The sequence below is a fragment of the Equus asinus genome, chromosome 9 (assembly GCF_041296235.1).
Source record: "Equus asinus isolate D_3611 breed Donkey chromosome 9, EquAss-T2T_v2, whole genome shotgun sequence".
Taxonomy (NCBI): domain Eukaryota; kingdom Metazoa; phylum Chordata; class Mammalia; order Perissodactyla; family Equidae; genus Equus; species Equus asinus.
In genome coordinates this window covers 69,691,490-69,703,864 of record NC_091798.1, presented here as the reverse complement: position 1 = coordinate 69,703,864, position 12,375 = coordinate 69,691,490, and positions in this window count along the sequence as shown.

Sequence of the window (12,375 nt, the reverse complement as noted above, 5' to 3'; positions counted from 1 at the left end):
TATATAAATCTATGTGCAAATGAAATTTCACCCTATAAAATTATTTGTACAGAGATATGAAACAAGTTTTGAAAAAATAAAAAAAATCTCATGCATGAATAGATACAAATACAGAAGTAAATTGCTACGCTTCTGTATGTTCCAAGAGCTACACTCTGTCAATCCATTCTTCTGGCAAATTATATAAAACTAAAGTATGGAAAAGTGATACTTGTTTCTGAGAGTAATCACTACATTCAAATGATCAAAATTAGAGTCAGATAACACTTATGAACCATCTACTGTCTGCATGATACTTCGTTAAAAGCTACGTGGGAGTGAGAAGATGGTGGTTTGGATGGGGGCATATTCATAAGAAATAATAAGAATGGTCTTTGTCTTTTTTGAGTGGAGTGGTTTGAGATTGTAGATATGGCTGGGATAAAAATAGAAGTGAAAGTGACTGTTAGTGTTGTGTTTCATAAACTAGTCCTCATTCCCTTTTCCACCCTTGCTTCATGGTCTTGTTCCTCCTTTCTGTTTTTAAAAATCCGTCTTCTTTTCTTGTATTTCCCAGATGCTTACACAGTGAGCCCAAAGTGGTTTGAGTGGAGGAAGTATATGGTTGGATTGCTTATGGAGCAGCATTTCAGTTTTTCTTTTCTCTTGGCCGCAATTCTTGACTCAGTTCTTAGTCACAGTGGATCTGCCTTTGAAACTGTTTTTGGCTTTGTGTGGAAAGCGGAATTTGATTCTTGTGCTTGTCTAAAGGCTTGGAATTCTTGATTTTTCCTAATTTGAGAGTGTGAGCAAGGGAAGAGAAGAGGCCTCCTCAAATGCCAACTAACACTAAACTTTGGTTTTATGAATGCCCTAGGCATTTGATTGTTGTCCTTCATACTTTCTGTGACAGCATGTAAGGCTGTCAATAGGAAGCTAATCTATTTGATCTCTTGAATAAAGTGAACGGTTTTAAGGACACCTGCTTATATGGAACACTATTCTGTATCAAATTGCTTTTATTAACTTATTTTATAGATTGAAAAACTGAGTAGCACAGAAAGTTTAGTGACTTTCCAGCACTGCTCAGCAAGTCATTGTCAAGATAATGTAGACTTCTGAAACTGAATGTAAAGCCTAACGATGGGGTAATTGTGTATGTACATTTTTTTGCCTAGACCTCTTATGGGCTCCATTATATTTTCTGTGGTTGCTTGTTTCTTTCAGCTGGCCACACTTCAAAAGCACCAGCTCTCAGAAGCAGTATCTCTGGGAGTGGCACCATTGGCAGAATCTGGCTCATCATTGACCTGGAGACCCCGGCTCTGTATAGCAGCCCATCCAGGCAAACGTGCCTGTGGTTGACCCACAAAATGCACTCACTCTGTGAGGGGCAATATTCATCTGATTGAATGACTTGAATGGGCCAGGGTTAGTTATGTCTGCACAGAAATCTACGCTGTATTTTTCTTTTTCAAAGCTAAGAACTCCACTTGTCAGAATAAAGAATTTTTTTTTTTTTGCAAGATTTCTCTCTGTCTCTGACTTCTCACGTTTCTTCTCTGCTACATTAGCCCTGAATGAGCTGTAAATGGGATAATGTGGAGCATGGGAAGGATAAGATGTTCAATGGGGACAAGGCAGGGAGGGCAATCCTTTTCATAGTTGATCTTCTAATGACTTGTTCAGTCTTCCAGGTGGCCAGCCCCGTCATCAGTACTAGCACTTTAGACAGTGTATCCTTCCAGCTGCTAGTATCTTTGTCATACCTACTGTTGCATTCAGTGCCACTCTGACAGGGCAATGTTGGCAGAATTTTTCTAACCTCAGGTACAAAAGCAAAGCAAAACAGTTAAATGATAAATGGATCAGAGCCATTTCTTATCTCCCCTTGGAAGGAAATACATTTTTTTTTTCTTTTTCCTCAGACAAATGAGGGTGAAATAAGACAGGCTTGTTGTGGGTAAAGAGATGAATCAAAGAATTTCCTTATGTTTCAATCAATACTAAGTGCTTTGACATATGTTTTCCACTGGGAGGGAGGAACTGGGGTTGTCATAGAGTAATTAGAAGCTGGTGCGCTGAGCATTGTATATGCCCTTCAACCAAATACCACAGGTAGTTAAGCCTTTTTGTGTGTCTCTGTGGCAGGGATCCTCCTTCCTGGCGGTGATGGAGAAGTGTCTGCAGATGTTTTCTGCAGATGTCTCCCAGTGGGGACTCCCTCTTACTGACTGCTTTTTCTTGTCACCTGCTTCCTTTCTTCATTCCCATATCTATCCATTTCCTCCCAATGAACTTTTTGCTGCTATGCTTGTTTCTCTCACACCTGCGTCCTACATCCCTTGACTCTGACTTAGCTCTGTCCCTTCTTCCTTACATCTGCAACCTGGCAAGAAGGCCACCTGTTCTTTTCCAGATCTCTTGTCAAAACTCACTTTTGGGAGACATTTTCAGTACATTACCACAATAAGTGCATTTCTAAAGATTAACAGTTGGATATTCAAAAGAAGGAAAAATGTATACATACACAAACACGTAATAAAAATAGTGTCTTATCTCTAATTTAAATTATCCATTAAATGTGAACTATATGCTACATTTAATGCATTCATTTATTTAATAAATATTCACTGACTAAAAGGGCCCACAAGGCTAGATTTAGGAAGAAATTTGGCTGACCTGCAATGAAATAGTACATGGAAAACTAAATAAATAGGTTACTAAAGATCAAAAGTTGGTCCATCAAGGGACTGGCCCCGTGGCCGAGTGGTTAAGTTCACGCTCTCCGTTCCAGGCGGCCCAGTGTTTCGTTGGTTCGAATCCTGGGCGCAGACATGGCATTGCTCATCAAGCCACGCTGAGGCAGCGTCCCACATGCCACAACTAGAAGGACCCACAACGAAGAATATACAACTATGTACGGGGGGCTTTGGGGAGAAAAAGGAAAAAATCTTAAAAAAAAAAAAAAAAAGTTGGTCCATCAATATTGAAGCTATATTTTTTGTCAACTAATATGATTACCATTAGACACATTACTATTATACTAGAATAGTATAGCAAGAATAGAAAAGTCTAATAAAAACTGTTAAACAGAGAAGGTATCTTGTCAATGATTGGTGTTTTAAAAGTTCTATGCAAAGATAATATATACGGTATTTTAAATTTGTTTAAATCCCCTGAAAAATTATTTTCCTTTTACTTCTTTGTGCTTCTAGTATTTCTGCTTTAGGTTTTTCTGCAAAACTTCTTGTTTTCCCATTCATTGTTCTCATAATAATGCTAACCTCTATCCCTATACTCATACACTTTCAGTCGAATTGTACAGGCCCAGAGTTTTAAATAAATTTTTTAGAAGTTGTAATTTATATTAGTTCTTGTAGTCAATGATAATCTGGATAAGTATTATACATTGTCTTTATTCTTTTAGTAGATGACGTATAGTTAAGACTGATAAAGAACCTTGGGGCATGTTTATCTGTAATTGTTTGCATATCCTATCTTTCCATCTCTCTAACTAGTTTTGGAGCCTAAAAAGATGGGAAAAATATAGAGCTTGCTAAAGACAAGAGAAGCACACACTGTGCTGGAACACAAGAATTTGTACAGATGTGGAGAATGTGTTCCAGTCTAGTTCTCACAATTGAGAATCGATTCTTTAAAAAAAAAAAAAGGCAATCCAAAAGTGTGTCATCAGCTTCTTAGTGGAAGCAGAGAAGATGAAATGGAAGGAATAGAATAGAGGATAAAAATAAGTGCCAAACTTGGAAGCATTGAAAGAATTCCCTAAGGGTATTTTTTTCTTTCTGTTAATTCTCATTTTTGTTGGGAGAATTTATCTTCTTAAAAGCAATAAACTGATCCTTTTGGCTCTAATTTCTATCCTGGGTAAAATTTACAGCCATGAATGAAAATCAGAATTGTTTAGAAATATTCCAAGTGAGGAAGAGTTCTTTTGGTACTTGTATTTTTCTGTTAGGATGTGTTTGGGGAATGTCTGAATTTACGAATATCCTGTGGATATCCTGTGGATATCTAACCATTTTCTTTGCCATGATATTTGACAGTATGTTTCTGAAGATATCTGTGAACCTGCCTTTTTGATACCTAAGGACAGAGAGAAGCAAAGATGATTTATAATAATGTTCTGTACCCAGGGTTTTTTATTTTGGACAAATACTTAACTACATAATTGGGTGACTTCATTTAGGGAGGAGAAATTAGCGCATTTTATAAAAAAAAAATATTCCAAGGGCAAAGTTTTAATGAAAATTCATTAAAACATTTTAAAAAGTACTTTAAAACATGTTTTTTAAAAAAGGTACTTTAAAAGTCCTTCGGTGGAAATGTGCTCATTTTCAGACACAGAAGCCTCTCTGGCGTCATTACATGAACACTAAAGGACCATCAGAGACACTCAAACTACCAAGGGGAGCAGAGACTTGAGCTGAATAAAGTGAATAAGTTTCTCCACTGTAGAGTAAATTTTTCTTTTAATCAGAACTTTTTCTGCTTTCTTAGCTAGTAAAACAAAGTTTCAAAGTTTGTCTCTCCCATGAGTTCCTTTACATGGGTTCCCCTCAACCCCCTTTCATTCTTTCACTCTAAGGGAATAGTAACTATATACTTTCATATATCAGTAGTTTTCCACATTTATGCTCAAAACCAGCTTTGGATATGACACAATAAAAGAATAAATATTGATGAACATATATTAGCATATATCATTACAGCTCAGATGGAAAATAATCATTGTGTAATGTGTCATTGTGATAAATATTTTCCTCTAAATATTTTCCTCAACATATTTTCACAGGAAAAGAAACCAACTGTATAATTATTTGCAGAAAAGGAAGGAAAGAAGGACTCTAGATATGAAGAAGGATTTACTTGGAGTGAATAGTCAGGGGACTCTAGTCAAAGATCACTTTATGATTCAATAATGTTTGAACAATAATTCAATAATGATTGAACAGGATAGTGCAAAATGGGAAGGATTAACACAAATGGCCTGTAACCCATTTCTCTCATGATAACTGATTATCAGAATATCAGAAAAGTTGATTCTTTCCCAGTGAAAGGAGGCAAGCAACCCAGTTCAATATCATTGTAAATATGCTGGTAACTCTCCTGATATTGCTAGTGGGAGAGTCCTTATCTATGGAATGCGCATAGTACGATTGCTGATGGTAAACAAATCTAGAATCTGTGGATTTATGAGACATCCTCTCTAGGATCGCATCTATTATGGTGGGCCAGAAAGTTTGTCAGATACACAAAAGAAGGGTTTGTAGAACCATGTGGGATATCCCAAAACTCTCCCCTCGTTGTCTTTGCCTCTTGATTCTGGGTAAGATCTCTGATTCATGTGAGTCTGATTTGACAATCTAAACCTTTATGTTAGCTCAAAAATAGCTTCCAGTTATTAAATAACTAAATTGGACAGCATACAGTAATTTTACATACATTATCTCATTGGATTGTCACAAGAACCAAATCATTGCCCTCATTTTACAGAGGACATAACTGAAGCTCAAAGGTTACTAATTTGCCTTAAATTACACAAGTTAGTAAGTGGTAGAGCCTGGCACCATCCTAGGCCCCCTGGGGGCAAATGAAAATATAAAACCTGGTCTCTGTTTTCCCACAGTAATGCTCCATGCTCCATACAAATGGTGTTCCTTGTTCCTGCAAATAACACATCATACTTTTACTAAAAATAAGCACGAGTCTGAGGGTTGCAGCAGTAGAGGAAAGTCTATTTAAATCTGTATATAAAAAGTCTTGTTAAGGAGGGGATTTAACTGAAGAGGAGACTGAGAAGACTTTGTAATTTCAGGGAATTTGAGGGAATCTGAAGGTTGAGTTAACTAGGATAAAGGCTAACAAAAGAGCAGCCAACTTGACTTATATTCTGAGATGTGTGAGGGGCTAGAAGTGTTTAAATGGATGTTAGAAATCATTTCATGGCATCTACTCTGTAGCGATGTAATTATCAGTCTACAAAATCAGGTGTGCTGGAAATGTAACTTTACTTTTTATTACTTATTTTAGCCTCCTCCAAGCCTCCTTTTTACTGGGTAATAGAAATCTAAGTCAATACACAGGTCTCATCCTTTCCCTAAAGTGAGTCTAAGTACTAGGGGTCTTTGAAGAGCCCAGGCAGTGTATTGAGATTGCAGCGTGCTTTGGTGCTTGATATCCGCTGAGCTGTACATCATCTCATTGAGTCCGTGGTCTTTGCATCTTTTTTCATGTCCTTGCTGTACCTGTGTCATCTCTTGATTTTGGCTAATAGGCCCCTTAGGTCTGCTGAGTCCCCATTCTATGTTTGTTTTTTTCCTGCATCATCCTGGTGGACAGCAGAAACTGCAGGGTTGTTTGAGGCCCATTCTCCTCAACTCACCATGCAGCCTCTGCTCCCGTGTCATGTCTGGTGTGCAGAAAAATTCTGAGTTCTTCTCACCTCTCTGGGGTCTACTGGGTAGTGAAGTAGTTTCCCTGTAATCTGGAATTCCCCACAACTCTTTGGAATTGTTTCCCCCCCTCTAATCTATCTATCTGGTCCCAGATAAGGGCATGATTAGTGCACAGGTGACTTTTTTAGGGACACTTCAGTGTCTAAGCTCTCTTTGCTTCTCCCCTTTGATGGAAATAGAAAGCTTTACTTTTATCTTCTATATTCTTTATATCCTTGAAGCCCCCTACACTTTAGGTTTTTGACACTTAGAAGCTTATTCTATGTTCTTCTGTATTTTTAAACTTTTCATAGATGTCAAGCGTTTGACTGCCCAAATGGGAGAAATTTTAAGAAGTAACATGAAATAGAAGAAATGTCATAATCACTTAGTATTCTCTCACCACCTCTCCTGTACAGATGAGAAATAAGAGCTGTGGAGATGAAAAAAAGGAGTGAAATCAAGAACAGAGCCAAGACTAGTAGGCAGGTAGTTCAACTTTTCTTCCTTCCGTGATGCCATAGACTCACTTAAACTCCAAGGACAAGAGAGAAATGTTATAGCAACGCTAATGATAATGGCTAACTTTTATTTATGGCTTACTCTGTTGGAAACTCCTCTAATAAGTATTTATGAACTATCTCATCGGATGCTCACAACAGCTCCAGGAGGTATATATATTTTCTTCATTTTACAGATGAGGGAACTGAGGTGCAAAGAGAAACAGTGATGTGCACAACGAGAGGCAATAACTGCTACTTGCTATGATATTACACTACACTGGTTAGATAGACGATGTGGTTCTACTAGTTATATGTTGCTTCCTAACAAATTTCTCTGAAACTTAACAGGTAAAAATCAATAAACATCTTACACAGTTTCTATTTGTTAGAGATTTGAGAGCAACGCAGCGTGGTGGTTCTGGCTAAGGGTTTTTCATCAAATTGCAGTTATGGTGTAGTCTTGGTCTACAGTCGCCTGAAGGCTTGACTGGGACTGATGAATCTGCTTCCAGGGGGGGTCAGTCACATGCCTGGTAAGTCTGTTCTGGCTGCTGGTGGGAGGCCTCGGTTCTTTGCCACATGGACTTCTCCACAGAGCCGCCTGAGTTTCCTCATGACATGGTGGTTGGCTTCCAGAGAGAGTGATGAGAGGGGGAGAGAGGGAGAGAGAAGCTGCAAAACCTTTTGTGCCCTAGACTTGGAAGTCGCTCTCTATTAACTTCTGTCATATTTGTTTGTTAATTTGTTAATTTCATTTCACTTGTTAGAAGTGAATCACTCATTCCAGCTCATATTCAGGGGCAGGGCAATTAGTCTCTACCTTTTGAGGGGAGGAGTGTCAAATAATGTGTAGGCATATTTTAAAATCACCACAATGGGCATTCCACATTCATCATGAATATTGTCATTTAGTCCAATGTGACTTCTAACTTGCTTTTTACAAATATGTGTAAACAAATATTCTCATCATAAGGAAACACATCCAAGCCCTTATTAGGAAGAATGTTTTATGTACGATTGAATCTGCTCAGAGCTTGTGCTAGTATTATGGTATAAATAAAACAATCATAGCTTTAATGTTTACTTTCTTGTACTTAGGAAGCAAATTTTTAATTTATAAAGATAACTGATTTTCTATGCTTTTATTTGTTGCTATCTTTGATGTGTTTTCCATTTTTCCCCTTGGTATCTTGAAGTCAGTCTCTTGGTACATTCATCATCCTTGAGTTATATTCCTAGGTAAGATGCGGTTTATAGGCTACAGCTCTGCACATGTGGGTTCAAATCCCAGCCTCATCACTTATGAGTTTTGTGATCTTGGATATGTTAATAGTTTAAGTTTCAACTTCCTCATCTGTAAAATGGGGCTAATAATAGTGCACATGTCATATAGTTGTGATGATTAAATGACATAATTCCATGTAAATTTTTCAGCACAGTGCTTAATATATAAATGTTCAATATAGTTTTTTTGTGTTGTTATTTTTCTAATTATGTCGTAACAGAACTTGCTTGATACCTGCCAAAAGGAACACTGAAATTGCTTTTTTTAAAAAAATATTTGACTAACAAATGATGAGACCACCAATATCTTTCTCATGGGTGTCACAGTATTTTATGATGACGTGTCACACATTTACGAATGAAGCTTTAAACCAATCATTATCAAGTATCTGATTTTCAATAATTTATCCATATTCCCATAGGATCAGACCAAATGACTTAATTGATTCCAGTATTTCCTTTTAAGGTCAGTTGGTTAATGACAGCAAAACACTTAATTGTGGTAGAGTCACAGGTCAAACTTCCCAGCTCACTCCAGTTTTACTGAGACTTTGCCTTTTGTTTCCTCTTTTCAGCCTTGTTCTTTGTTAAGTCAGATCTCAGATGACAGTGTTGTTAATCACTGTGGCAACACTTACTCTATATGCCCAATAATATGCTTAGAAAATCATGTACATTCTTTCATGATATGGTTCTGTAGCTGTTTTCATTGTACATGATAAGCAAAGAAATATGCAAGTCTCTGTGCTGAGAAGTGGAATATTCCAAGACATGGAATTGACTCTCTTTCTTAAATTCAGGAACTATTCAAAGTTCTTAATTCTCAGGCTTTTTAAGACTACAATTCGATTGAATCTCAGGAAAAGTAAATAATTTAGTTATCTGAATTCATATAAGTGTGCGCTATCCTCTCATTATGAACATCATCACTGTTTAGTGATAACATTGGAATATTCTGTTTTATGGAAAGTAATGAATCATTTGGCTATCTATGAAGGCAGGCCATGATAGATGTGATAGTCCACAGAAGATTCTGTCAGGTAATTTGACTTCAATTTACCTAGACTAGCCCAGTTCAATGCTTAAAACTATGTATCTCTTCCACATATAAATGGGTATTATTGTACAAGGTAGGCTATGCAACTTTTTTCCATACAGCTTATTTTTCCAGGGAAAGCAGTGAGAGGGAAGAAGACTTTTAAAAACTTTTTCTTTTGGTTGTTTAATAGAAACTATTAATTCTGGTTGTGCATCAGAATCATCTATGGGGCTTTAAAAAAATCCAGATGTCAAGGCTTCACCATAGACTTAATGAGTTAGAAAAATAAGGATGGGGAACAGAGATGTATAAATTTAAAAATCTCCATCAGTAATTTTAATGCATTCTTAGATTTAACAGTCATCACATATGCTGAAATTTTGTTGGGAAAATATATCAGCAGTCATTTTGCAATTTTATTTTTACTAAAAGCATAGATTAGGATTTGATACAATATTCAGTACACAGTAAACAAGCTGTGTCATGGGTAGCGATTTTGAACAGAGCTTCAAAGCCAGCGTTGAAGGAAATAAGGCAGTTATAACAGGATACCTCTCTGTTCCTATAACTTGGGTGAGAGGAATTCCTGGGAAAAGCTCTACTTTTAGAGGAAATCTAATAAACCAATTCTGAGCTGCATTTCAATTTTATTTTTGACAAACTGATTAGCAAAGTTTTTTTATGTTCAATTTTATAGACTTCATTGACTTGTCATTCAAAAATAAGGTTGGATATGATTGCATTTTTGTGAGGATTTAAACTTTCTGTTTAAATTAACCTTATACAAAAATAAGGTTGTATATGACTTAATTTTTGTGATAATTTGAATTTTCTGTTTAGAATCTATTGGATTCTATAATATTGCATAGGTCGTTTGCTAATTTCAAGGTTTAAAATCTCAGAATGAATAATCTGTTACATTAATTTTACTTTCATTGTAAATTCCTTGAGGATAGTTACTGGGTTTGCTTACAACTCTGTATCTAGTTATGTTTATTTTGCTCGTTATTTTGTCTCTATCTCCAGTGTTTAGCACAGTGCCTGGAACCTGGCTGGAGGTTAATATCTATTGAATGAGTAAATTCCCTAAATTTGTCCAGTTTTTACTCTGTTACTCTACTTCTTTTGCCTGATAGAAATGTGTGACATGTTTTATTATAGTAGCTTTTTTTTTTTTAAATGCCTGCTGTGACCATGTAGTTACTTCTGGAGCGTGAAGAAACATACCCACTGAGAGCTGAGTTCCCCACTTGCTCCCTTTGCTACTTCATGTGACAACACCTCTCTGAGATGTAGTTTTAAGCATTGAACTTGATATGTTAGTCAGTTTGTGTTCAAGAGCTGGACAAATTCTTTTAAACTGTCACCATCCTGCTCTTCACGATACAATTAGCGATTTTGCACTTATATTTTCTGGTGCCAGGATGCATATATGTTGCTCTGGAGAAACATCTTGCATTACATGAAAGACAGTCTGGGAGAACTAAATGTGTGTGAAGTGAATAATAGTGACAATAAAAATTATTTTTGGAAAGAGTCTCTTCAAAAATGAGTTTTCCAACAGAAATGACACTTGTGTTCCTCAGCAGTATTATATTTGTAGCTATAATTTTAAGTGATTTTTTTGTTTTTGAGGAAGATTAGCCTTGAGCTAACATCTGCTGCCAATCCTTCTGTTTTTGCTGAGGAAGACTGGCCCTGAGTTGACATCCATGCCCATCTTCTTCTACTTTATATGTGGGATGCCTGCCACAGCATGCCCTGGCAAACAGTGCATAGTTCTGCACCCAGGATCCGAACAGGCAAACCGCAGGCCGCCGAAGCGGAATGTGTGAAGTTAACTCCTGTGCTACCAGGCTGGCCCCAATTTTAACTGATTTTTGCATAGTTTGTCATATTTAATATCATATTTAATTCTAAAACAACCAGAGATAAACTTGAAACTTTATACTTGAAAGATTAAACAATAAAGTATTGTGATTTTTCTTAGGACAGTTAATAATTTTAATATCTACCATTTACTGAACAATTGTTACGCATCAAAAGCTCTGCTGATTGGTTTATATATATCACCTCATTTAATCCTCACAGCAACCCATAAAAGTATGTATTGTGAATGGAGTAACTGAGGCTCAGAGTAATGACCTTAGTAGTCGGTTGAAGACCAGACTATAAATGGCAAAGTAAGTGTCTGAATTTGGCCTCAAGTCCATTGGAGTTGAAAGTTCTTGTTTTTCACTACACTAACATGCTCCTGGGGTTTGACTGCAACTTTCAGAACAATGAATTCATTTTCCCCATTATATCATGCTTCGTCTTTATCACAGCTTCTATAGATGCCAAATCAGTGAAGACCACGTAAATGTGCTGGCCACATTTATAAATTGTAAATTTGTTTTAGTTTAACTAAATATAGCATTATAAAACTTATACAGTAATGAGTTGTGTAATGAAGTAAATAAATAAATAATTTGATTGCATTTTATTGTTTTACTGCTTTCTAGCTTGCAAAACAGTAGCTTGACTGTTGTTTACATTGAGATGTGTTGTTTTATAAACTATAATTCTCAGAGGACGGATATTCACTCTAACCAAATAATATCTTTCCTCTAACCTAAGCATTCCATTATTCACAGGTGTATTCTAAAGAAATCCTTTTGTGTTATGGTGATATGAGTAGCTAGTGCATTAGAAAATCCACAGAAGAGCATAGCTGTGGAAAGGCTACATAGGCTGGTTTTGAGAAAATCTCTCTCTTTTTTCTTTTTTTTACCAGTCCTCACATTTGCTCCTTTCTGTTGCATGGCTGGATTTGCAGGGCTTCTGTAAATGTGCTGTTTCTCTTTGTCCAATTTACTGGCCAGATGACTGTGTCATAAAACCACCATCACCACCACCACTCCTGCTACTAATTAGCACCCCGTTTGTCAGCTTCAGTCTAGTGGTGAGGACTTGAGTGGTTATAAATACTGTAATGCCTTTTCACCTGTGAAAGTAGCTCTTCCAAAGACAAAGAAGAAAGCACAGCAGGCAGGAGGCCTGCATTATTGCCACCTGAGCTGTTTCTTTCTCTGGACAATTTCAAGCTTTAACATCTGTTCTGAACACTACA